The sequence below is a fragment of the Megalopta genalis genome, chromosome 7 (genome assembly GCF_051020955.1).
Source record: "Megalopta genalis isolate 19385.01 chromosome 7, iyMegGena1_principal, whole genome shotgun sequence".
Taxonomy (NCBI): Eukaryota; Metazoa; Arthropoda; class Insecta; order Hymenoptera; family Halictidae; genus Megalopta; species Megalopta genalis.
Window position 1 is genome coordinate 35869 of NC_135019.1, and position 12064 is coordinate 47932.

The 12064-nt window shown below is 39.8% G+C and overlaps 2 long non-coding RNA genes across 5 annotated transcripts; one reads left to right on the plus strand and one right to left on the minus strand.

The window, feature by feature from the left end:
- Positions 1-7859: 7859 nt before the first annotated feature.
- On the plus strand, positions 7860-10467 carry LOC143259809 (uncharacterized). The gene is made up of 2 exons (XR_013033812.1): positions 7860-8207; positions 10261-10467. It is a non-coding gene; the product is annotated as an uncharacterized LOC143259809 (long non-coding RNA).
- Positions 8728-10314, minus strand: LOC143259808 (uncharacterized). 4 transcript variants are annotated; one of them, XR_013033811.1, is made up of 5 exons: positions 10179-10314; positions 9950-10120; positions 9750-9886; positions 9534-9676; positions 8728-9454 (listed from the first exon to the last, which is right to left on the minus strand). It is a non-coding gene; the product is annotated as an uncharacterized LOC143259808 (long non-coding RNA). The 4 variants fall into 4 exon arrangements; XR_013033808.1 differs by having other exon boundaries at positions 9950-10265; XR_013033810.1 differs by having other exon boundaries at positions 9750-9900; positions 9950-10265.
- Positions 10468-12064: the final 1597 nt, after the last annotated feature.

Sequence of the window (12064 nt, forward strand, 5' to 3'; positions counted from 1 at the left end):
AACCTTGACATAACCTTGACATAACCTTGACATAACCTTGACATAACCTTGACATAACCTTGACATAACCTTGACATAACCTTGACATAACCTTGACATAACCTTGACATAACCTTGACATAACCTTGACATAACCTTGACATAACCTTGACATAACCTTGACATAACCTTGACATAACCTTGACATAACCTTGACATAACCTTGACATAACCTTGACATAACCTTGACATAACCTTGACATAACCTTGACATAACCTTGACATAACCTTGACATAACCTTGACATAACCTTGACATAACCTTGACATAACCTTGACATAACCTTGACATAACCTTGACATAACCTTGACATAACCTTGACATAACCTTGACATAACCTTGACATAACCTTGACATAACCTTGACATAACCTTGACATAACCTTGACATAACCTTGACATAACCTTGACATAACCTTGACATAACCTTGACATAACCTTGACATAACCTTGACATAACCTTGACATAACCTTGACATAACCTTGACATAACCTTGACATAACCTTGACATAACCTTGACATAACCTTGACATAACCTTGACATAACCTTGACATAACCTTGACATAACCTTGACATAACCTTGACATAACCTTGACATAACCTTGACATAACCTTGACATAACCTTGACATAACCTTGACATAACCTTGACATAACCTTGACATAACCTTGACATAACCTTGACATAACCTTGACATAACCTTGACATAACCTTGACATAACCTTGACATAACCTTGACATAACCTTGACATAACCTTGACATAACCTTGACATAACCTTGACATAACCTTGACATAACCTTGACATAACCTTGACATAACCTTGACATAACCTTGACATAACCTTGACATAACCTTGACATAACCTTGACATAACCTTGACATAACCTTGACATAACCTTGACATAACCTTGACATAACCTTGACATAACCTTGACATAACCTTGACATAACCTTGACATAACCTTGACATAACCTTGACATAACCTTGACATAACCTTGACATAACCTTGACATAACCTTGACATAACCTTGACATAACCTTGACATAACCTTGACATAACCTTGACATAACCTTGACATAACCTTGACATAACCTTGACATAACCTTGACATAACCTTGACATAACCTTGACATAACCTTGACATAACCTTGACATAACCTTGACATAACCTTGACATAACCTTGACATAACCTTGACATAACCTTGACATAACCTTGACATAACCTTGACATAACCTTGACATAACCTTGACATAACCTTGACATAACCTTGACATAACCTTGACATAACCTTGACATAACCTTGACATAACCTTGACATAACCTTGACATAACCTTGACATAACCTTGACATAACCTTGACATAACCTTGACATAACCTTGACATAACCTTGACATAACCTTGACATAACCTTGACATAACCTTGACATAACCTTGACATAACCTTGACATAACCTTGACATAACCTTGACATAACCTTGACATAACCTTGACATAACCTTGACATAACCTTGACATAACCTTGACATAACCTTGACATAACCTTGACATAACCTTGACATAACCTTGACATAACCTTGACATAACCTTGACATAACCTTGACATAACCTTGACATAACCTTGACATAACCTTGACATAACCTTGACATAACCTTGACATAACCTTGACATAACCTTGACATAACCTTGACATAACCTTGACATAACCTTGACATAACCTTGACATAACCTTGACATAACCTTGACATAACCTTGACATAACCTTGACATAACCTTGACATAACCTTGACATAACCTTGACATAACCTTGACATAACCTTGACATAACCTTGACATAACCTTGACATAACCTTGACATAACCTTGACATAACCTTGACATAACCTTGACATAACCTTGACATAACCTTGACATAACCTTGACATAACCTTGACATAACCTTGACATAACCTTGACATAACCTTGACATAACCTTGACATAACCTTGACATAACCTTGACATAACCTTGACATAACCTTGACATAACCTTGACATAACCTTGACATAACCTTGACATAACCTTGACATAACCTTGACATAACCTTGACATAACCTTGACATAACCTTGACATAACCTTGACATAACCTTGACATAACCTTGACATAACCTTGACATAACCTTGACATAACCTTGACATAACCTTGACATAACCTTGACATAACCTTGACATAACCTTGACATAACCTTGACATAACCTTGACATAACCTTGACATAACCTTGACATAACCTTGACATAACCTTGACATAACCTTGACATAACCTTGACATAACCTTGACATAACCTTGACATAACCTTGACATAACCTTGACATAACCTTGACATAACCTTGACATAACCTTGACATAACCTTGACATAACCTTGACATAACCTTGACATAACCTTGACATAACCTTGACATAACCTTGACATAACCTTGACATAACCTTGACATAACCTTGACATAACCTTGACATAACCTTGACATAACCTTGACATAACCTTGACATAACCTTGACATAACCTTGACATAACCTTGACATAACCTTGACATAACCTTGACATAACCTTGACATAACCTTGACATAACCTTGACATAACCTTGACATAACCTTGACATAACCTTGACATAACCTTGACATAACCTTGACATAACCTTGACATAACCTTGACATAACCTTGACATAACCTTGACATAACCTTGACATAACCTTGACATAACCTTGACATAACCTTGACATAACCTTGACATAACCTTGACATAACCTTGACATAACCTTGACATAACCTTGACATAACCTTGACATAACCTTGACATAACCTTGACATAACCTTGACATAACCTTGACATAACCTTGACATAACCTTGACATAACCTTGACATAACCTTGACATAACCTTGACATAACCTTGACATAACCTTGACATAACCTTGACATAACCTTGACATAACCTTGACATAACCTTGACATAACCTTGACATAACCTTGACATAACCTTGACATAACCTTGACATAACCTTGACATAACCTTGACATAACCTTGACATAACCTTGACATAACCTTGACATAACCTTGACATAACCTTGACATAACCTTGACATAACCTTGACATAACCTTGACATAACCTTGACATAACCTTGACATAACCTTGACATAACCTTGACATAACCTTGACATAACCTTGACATAACCTTGACATAACCTTGACATAACCTTGACATAACCTTGACATAACCTTGACATAACCTTGACATAACCTTGACATAACCTTGACATAACCTTGACATAACCTTGACATAACCTTGACATAACCTTGACATAACCTTGACATAACCTTGACATAACCTTGACATAACCTTGACATAACCTTGACATAACCTTGACATAACCTTGACATAACCTTGACATAACCTTGACATAACCTTGACATAACCTTGACATAACCTTGACATAACCTTGACATAACCTTGACATAACCTTGACATAACCTTGACATAACCTTGACATAACCTTGACATAACCTTGACATAACCTTGACATAACCTTGACATAACCTTGACATAACCTTGACATAACCTTGACATAACCTTGACATAACCTTGACATAACCTTGACATAACCTTGACATAACCTTGACATAACCTTGACATAACCTTGACATAACCTTGACATAACCTTGACATAACCTTGACATAACCTTGACATAACCTTGACATAACCTTGACATAACCTTGACATAACCTTGACATAACCTTGACATAACCTTGACATAACCTTGACATAACCTTGACATAATCCTATCCGGCCTGACATAACCGGGTTTTCATTGACATAACCATGGGGGGGGGGGGTCATTGACATAACCGTGGGGGGGTTTTCATTGACATAACCGAGGGGTTCCTTGACATAACCGAGGGGTTCCTTGACGTAACCGGGTTGCTTGCCTTGCCTTGCCTTGGTGACAAATGCCTCTCGTTTCTCCCTCTTTCTCGCTCTCATTCGCTGTCTCACTCCCTCTCGCGTTCTTAATTTCGAACAATGTCAGGCGGCTCGAGGAGTTCTGCTAAACCTAAACGAAATACTGCCCCCCGTATCGTGTTACACTCTGCGGACATTCGTACCCTCCTCTTTCCGTAAATTACGACGCACATTTATTCCCGAAATATGTAACCTTTCAGTATTGTAACATTAACACTACACATCCATCGTCGTTTATCCAAATATTATCAGCATCTTGAAAAAAAAAACCCTTCGCCTGGGTCCTCATAAATTAACTTCGCATTACTTGAAGAAATAAATTGTACTATACAGGGTGTTCCACAATTACTTTAACAACTGAAAATGAGAGGTAGCTGAGGTCATTTGAAGTAACTTTTTCCTTTGCGAAAATGCAATCCGTGGCTTTGTTTACGAGTTATTAACGAAAAACACTAACCAATGAGAGGTGACGGTGCGAGAGAGAGAGAGTCCGCGAAAGAGTACGCAGCACGAGGCTTTGACAGATGGTCGGGACGGACTCGAGCCGCGTTCGAAGTATTGAACAAATCACGAAGCGAAAACTTTCGGGATTATTTTTACTACGTAACAGTGATATTTTTAAGAAAGACGCTGTTCACCTTTCCTTTAGAACGTCTGAAGAATATTTCGAAATTTGTCGGACCCGAAATAATAAAGAATTTAACCGTGACGGCCGTTTTAATTTTCTAGTGTGCATGACACCTCGTGTATAACATGTGAATTTGTTTTTAAGCAAGGTGGACAGTGAAGATTAACAAAGTACGTAAATTATATTTACGTACTTTGTACGTAAAAATATTTGCGTACTTTGTTAATCTTCACTGTCCACCTTGCTTAAAAACAAATTCACATGTTATACACGAGGTGTCATGCACACTAGAAAATTAAAACGGCCGTCACGGTTAAATTCTTTATTATTTCGGGTCCGACAAATTTCGAAATATTCTTCAGACGTTCTAAGGTAGATTTATTTGAACAAATTGTTGCGTCGCATCCCTCTACCTGAGCGCGGCCGCTAGCAATAAAACAAGTACCGTTCCTAATGCTCAAAATTCCCTAAAAATCACGCACCCCTAATAAAGCAATTCTCCTCACATCTGGACACCTCGACCAACGCGGGACTTTCCCAACTTTCTCCTTTCCTACGAAAGCCCATCTATTCCTTTCTTCTCTTCCAGTATAAAAGAGACAAACGCGCAACTCCAAAAGCTCAGTCTGTCTTAAGTTGCTAGTCCTACGACACCACGCTAGTCGCGCCCGCGCTCATCGATAACAATTCAATAAACTGCATTAATAGTAACCTCAAACACGCTCTCCGATTCGCTAACCTTCCCTTCAGTGCTAAAAAATTTTAAGGGGATTATTATTTTCATTACTTCTCGGTAAAAAAAAAAAAAAAAAAAAAAAAAAAAACGCACCCCACTCCGATCACCACGCGGTCCCAAAAAAAAAAAAAAAAAAAAACAGGACGCGCTCAGGGCGTAAGGGACAACGCGGTGAGAAGGAGATGGACAACGCTGATTGGGAAAACCCATTCGTGGGTCAACCAATCAGGAGTGTCCAGAGCCCTTGCCGGGGGCAAACAGGATAATATAAAAAGAGCAGCAGTGAGACGCTCGTTCTCATACCTCTGATACTCCTCATAGCTCTCGTACCTCTGAAACTCCTCATACCTCTCATGCTACGACGTCACGCTACCCGAAAGTGATTCTACGCAACTTATCAAATAAAGTTAGTAATTACACCGCACGCACCAGTTATTTACAAGAACACAACTCATAACTAAAAATATTTGTTTTCCCGCGTATTTGATATTCGCGGTTCCCTACGACTTTTCAAGATCCTAGGGATAATAATAAGCTGAGTTTCTTTTCTTTAACTTGGAATATATTTGAACATTCAACTTCACATCGATACAGAGTATAATTTTTAGAGAGTAGACTATTCCGTGTTCGGCTTGATGGTAGAATGACTGTTGTGTGTTCTCGGAGGTAAATTCGGTGTAGGTGTGTTCTAAATTTGAGACAGTCGGATTCGTGGATTGTTCAATTCTTGCGAGGAGTAAGGGAAACGGTCGCCCTGAATGATTGGATTGCAAAATTAGGAAAGTGACCGCCCCAAACTAAGGGTCACCCGCAGGAAGTGCTCGTGCCCTCGGGTGACGCCCGCGAAGGAATCCGAGTGTCCCAAGGATAAGCCGTAGCAAACAATGATCCGGAAAATGCCTCTTCTCGGTGGAACATGCATATCGTAAAAAAAAAAAAAAAACGACTAGGAATGACATTTGGTGACCAACTGTGGATCATAAAAGAAATACTTGAATAGAAGACGGAAATGGCTTTCAACGAAATTGCTTACTACGGGTGTTCTGGCATTTCGATTGCTTCGTCCAAAATACGCTATTTCCTAGGGCCTTCGGTCCCTGGGTTATCCACATCTGGCAATTTTCCTCTTCCCAGGGACGAACGTGGATGGTCAATAATGTTTGACTCGAGGACAACATTTTTTCTCGCCTGATTTATAGGGGTTCCGTCATACAACGGAACAATATTTATGTATCGATAGTCGGAAGTCCTTCTGTACTGTCTATCCTCCCTGTTGGGATTATGGAATGAAAATGAATATGATTCTAATTCTTTTCTTAAAAAGACTTTATTTTTTTATTCCTTTATTGAGAGAAGGTATATGGGCGAAAACGATCGAGCAACCAAACTCTACTGAGAGTCCGGTAAGAAAAAGACGCTTCTTTTATATCCTTCTTGGGTTCGTCTTATCCACCAATCAGAGACGTTTATTTGTCGCGTTTCACATTGTATACGTGACGCTGGGATCCCCAAACAGTCAGGGCACGATGTGTATCTAATGGTACGGGTGATGATGTCTCGTGGTATCTATTATATACAGTTTACATCACCGTCGTTGCCCGCTGACGGAACCGACGAAAAAAATGTAAACCGATATCTTAGTATCTTAGTACTAAGTAAACTATAGATTAATTTTTGTTCGAGGCTAAAATTTCCTTTTTTTTTCAACACTCCCTAATATTAATATTGTCTGTTCGACCTAATATAACAAGTATACCTGTAAATAGGATAACTGTTTAGAATTACGTCCTCTTTACCAACTTTACTTTTTTCTTTTTTCTTAACGTCTTTGCTGTATTATATCGTTATTATTATTAATTAATCGCTGTAATTAATGTTTTTGAATTATCCTGCAGTGCACGCTGCATGTAGCGCCTCTGTCGAAGAGAAGATGAAGCTCCGTTCCGATATCCGTACAGCGCCAATCGATGCAGTGACAAAAGGCTCAAACTGTTAGCCAAATTATCGGCGATAGATTTTGACTAGCGGTTTCTGCGTTTTTCCGCTAGATGGGGAGCAAACACCGTCTGTCGAGTAAATAAAGTTCTCCTTGTACAGATCAACACCTCGAATTAATTTTGCAAACTCGCATACTCGAAACATCCGATACGTTTTACGTTCAACGTTTCGCATCTGTTAATGCACAGCACTAATGCCTTTATGACACGGACGTGCCTAGCCGGCTGTTTTTTGAGCTTAGGTTTTTGGGACTTCGCTTCTCTCGGCCTCGATGACCGGGACGAGTCATAAAGAAGGAAAAGTTCCAAAGGGTCAGCCTGACATTGTATTATGACGGTAATGCCTGGAGGAACTTTCCTGCCTTTGCCGGGGCGATGCGGACGTGTGCTTTGGTACGGACTCACTGATTGACTATTGCCACAAAAAAAATCGGGCAGGGCCAATCGTCGAATATTGGAGGTGCGTTGGAAGGATGGCAATCTTTATTTTATACCGTCCACATATATAGCGTCATAATTCGTCGCTATTACTGACGACGCTGTGACGCCCCAACACAGCATCGATAACGGTTATTTCAAACGAATGTAGAGAATTATGAACTTGACACAAGGAACATAAGGCCGATAAAAGAAATTGCATATATAACCATTGATTATGAAAGTGGTACAATTCCAATTTCCATAGACAGGTGGCGGGTTAGTGGCCACCGGTGGCTTCACAATTGTTACTATTTTAGGTTACTTATTTTATTTTCCTCCAACAATGGATAATTTCATATTCACATCGGATAGTGATATAGGTAAGAAGAAATAGTAAATCAATGTTATGACAATTGAGAATATTTATTTTATTTTCAATAAATTTACATAGAAATAAGACCCATGAATATAAACAAAAGAATAACGAACTGTGATATAGAAGAATCAAGGAGTGCATTTTGCGCGCGTTTCTCCCCACCCCACGACCCTCGCGCGTTTCTCTCCACCCCACGAGCCTCGCGCGGCGCGCCCCCCCTCCGCCCTCGCCATTTCGCGCGGCGCGCCCCCCATTCCCCTTGCCTTTCGCGCGGCGCGCCCCCCATTCCCCTCGCCTTTGCGCGGCGCGCCCCCCCATGCCCCTTGCGGCGCCCCCCCAGCGCGCGTTTTTCGCGTGAAACCCCCCCACAACGCCGCATGCGCGGCGACCCCCCCCCCTCCCCCCCTCGCTCGGCAACCCCCCCCCCCCCACCCCCGCGCCTTGTGACACCCCCCCCCCCCTTAAATCTTGTCATTGCGCGGCTTAAGATGACGTTTGGGAGGAGGTATTAATGATAATACTAATTAGCTATTAAACTATATAATAATCAAATGTGTGTGCATCATATCAAATACATCAATTATATCCTCTTACAATTTATACAAACACGTATCTAGAATCGGAGATGTAGTCAAACTAGGAATTTTCAATTCAAAGTAACCCATTATAACCTAGCAATACAAATTTATTAAGTCAACCGAAAAGTAATCAAAATCTTTCCTTGTCTTTCTTCCAAAAAAAAACATTTATTTATTAAACAAATCATACATTTTAATCAACTAAATACTGTACACCATTTTTCAAACACCTTTTACCACCATACAAGCAGTTCTTGGATTCTTGGATTCTTCGACATATCATATGTCCGGCTATTGGGGACGACGTCCAGACAATCTGGACGCCAACCCTGGTCACGTCCGTGTCATAACTGCTCGCAAAAACTCCACGTGTTTCTTCCTCTTCGTGTTTCTTCGATGGAACAACATCTGCCAACATTCAATTTTATCCAAACCAAACAAACTGGACTTGCACCGCTTTCAAAACAAACGCTCCATATTTATTCTTACAGAAACTAGCTCCACTGTCTTCTTCCCTACCAGTCTCCCCGATACATCTTTTTCTTTTTCTTTTTCTTATTTATGCAAAGTCTTCCCTACTTTCTTCCCATCTTTCAACTTTCAACCATAAATCTTCCTTCGCATCATTCGCTTCGCATCATCCACGAAGCACCGTCCAATTGTCGTGCGTCCACTGCGGAATTCAGAAAACTATAATCATACCATACCTTTCAAATCACATTTATTTTCACAAACATTTATCATACGCATACTTATTCTTCTTTAGAAATAGTTCATCAAAACTATCTTCATTTTCACTTCATTCAGCCAATTTTAACAAAAACCTTTTCTCATCACTAATTCTCACCAGTTCCAAAAAAAAATCATCTCACATTCTGATCGCAATTTCACCAATCTGTAATACAAAACAACCTTCACCATTCATCTATTCGATTAAACTCATCTTAATATTAATCATTGCAACATACCTGGCTAATGCATTTCCTAAACTCTCTGCATTTTTATTCATCTAAACTTCTTCTTGGTTCGTCCAACGCGAAAATTCCGTAATCTTTACAAAAAAAATCTCCGCTATGGCAAGTCTTGTAATTATAGAGGCTGGAACCTGAAATTAGCATTCTAGAAATCAACCAATTTACTGTTTTCTGCTTGACGATACTTTACCCACCGTCCAGCACTCCAGCGACCCCTCTTAATAAATTTATATTCTTATATCATAATGGTTTATACTTTAAATTCATAGTTTTATTACGTCTCTCATCATAGATTTCGGTACAAAAATTAAACAATAATATCTATGTATCGATAGTCGAAAGTCCTTCTGTACTGTCTGTTCGACCTAATATAACAAGTATACCTGTAAATAGGATAACTGTTTAGAATTACGTCCTCTTTACCTGCTTTTTTTAACGTCTTTGCTATATTATATCGTTATTATTAATGAATCGCCATAATTATTGTTTTTTGGTTATCCTGCAGTACACGCTGCATGTGGCGCCTCTGTCGAAGAAAAGATGAAGCTCCGTTCCGATATCCGTACAGCGCCAATCGATGCAGTGACAAAAGGCTCAAACTGTTAGCCAAATTATCGGCGATAGATTTTGGCTAGCAGTTTCTGCGTTTTTCCGCTAGATGGGGGGCAAACACCGTCTGTCGAGTAAATAAAGTTCTCCTTGTACAGATCAACACCTCGAATTCATTTTGCAAACTCGCATACTCGAAACCCCCGATACGTTCAACGTTCAACGTTTCGCATCGATAACGGTTATTTCAAACGAAATTTCAAGGGCATCCTCGGTTCTTAGTTCGCGATGCTGTTCGTGTTCTCGCCAGTTCCCACGATGCTCGGACGGACCTCTCTCAACGCATCGGGACGTCCCAATCGAAATTCCGTAATCTCCTTCGGATAATAATAACTGCGTACCTACGAAACGAATCGTGAAACCGAGCGAACGGTACGGACGCCATTGTTTCCACGGATACCACCGTCTCTCTTTCAATTCCGATTCTTCTGACTCGAACCCGAATGAAACGAAGAGAGCGTGTTGTAGCGGATCCGCAACATAATGTAAAAGAATTTTCGGACGCGAAAATTCCAACCTTCCCATGTGCGTGCTGTACGCAGCCAGGTCTCAAGGAGACCTGGACAAAGTCCAGGTGTTTGAGAGAGAGAGAGAGAGAACCCTCGTTGTTTCAGAGTCCTCGCAGGCGACGACATTTTTCGAAATTGTTTCTTTTCGTGTCAAACGACACACGCAGCAAACGAATCACCGTGGTATTTTCTTTCGTTGAGAATTATTATCGTTGTCGTTTCGTTATTGCTATTTTCTTTCGTTTTCTCGTTGTTGTTGTATTGTTAATTATTAATTGTATCTATGGTCGGTAAGTATATCTGTACTCGACGGAATATATACCCAGACGGTAATGGCTGCCGCCACGTGTCAAGTGAGATTACGGACGATAAGGAAATCGCAATAGGAACATTCAAAAATAAATCTCGTAACCGCTAAAATAACAGTCTGGAATTTCTTTATGATCGTACAGTTTGCTTACAGACTTACAGACTTACCTATGGAGAAGTTCTTCGTACTTCAAAATTCGTGCTTAAAAAATAAATTTCTACGTTCGACCTTATTAATTACTTCCGTTACGAAGTAATGACGATATAAAGATAGTTTGTAAAATTATATTTAAACGATCTTTTTATCGAAAATATCAAGACTAAATTAATTAAAAATTGTTGCTTAACAAATGCAAAAACTATTTCATTACCTAAAATTAAATATTTTTAGTGAAAAATTCATTGCAATGAATGTTTTTTCACGTTTTCTCGCGGTGAGATCGAACAGTGAAACTGCTAGATCTACGGAGTCTGCGCGCGATTCCGTATGACTCTTTCGTGTGATACGGATAATATAGGTTGATGTAGAATGGTTTTAACACTGGGGTGACTAATTGTGGTCGGCTTTTCGAATGAATTGAGTTGAACCGACACTGACTGATCGATGACCGACGAATGACTAAAGACTAAATGACGATGAACTGACAAGATGATCTAGAGAATTTTTTACTGTTTTTTTTTTTTACTGTTACGAGTTTTTATACTGTTTCGTGGACAGAAGACTCGAAATTCGTTGGCCAGTGACGCGATGGAAGGAGATGTAAAGTGACGTAGCACGCAGTGCCGCAGGTAGCAAGAAACCCTGGTCGAGCGACCGAAGCGGTGCGTGCTAGCGACCCTGTCATAAAAAATGCTGCCGACGAAGGTGTGCATTATTCAAAA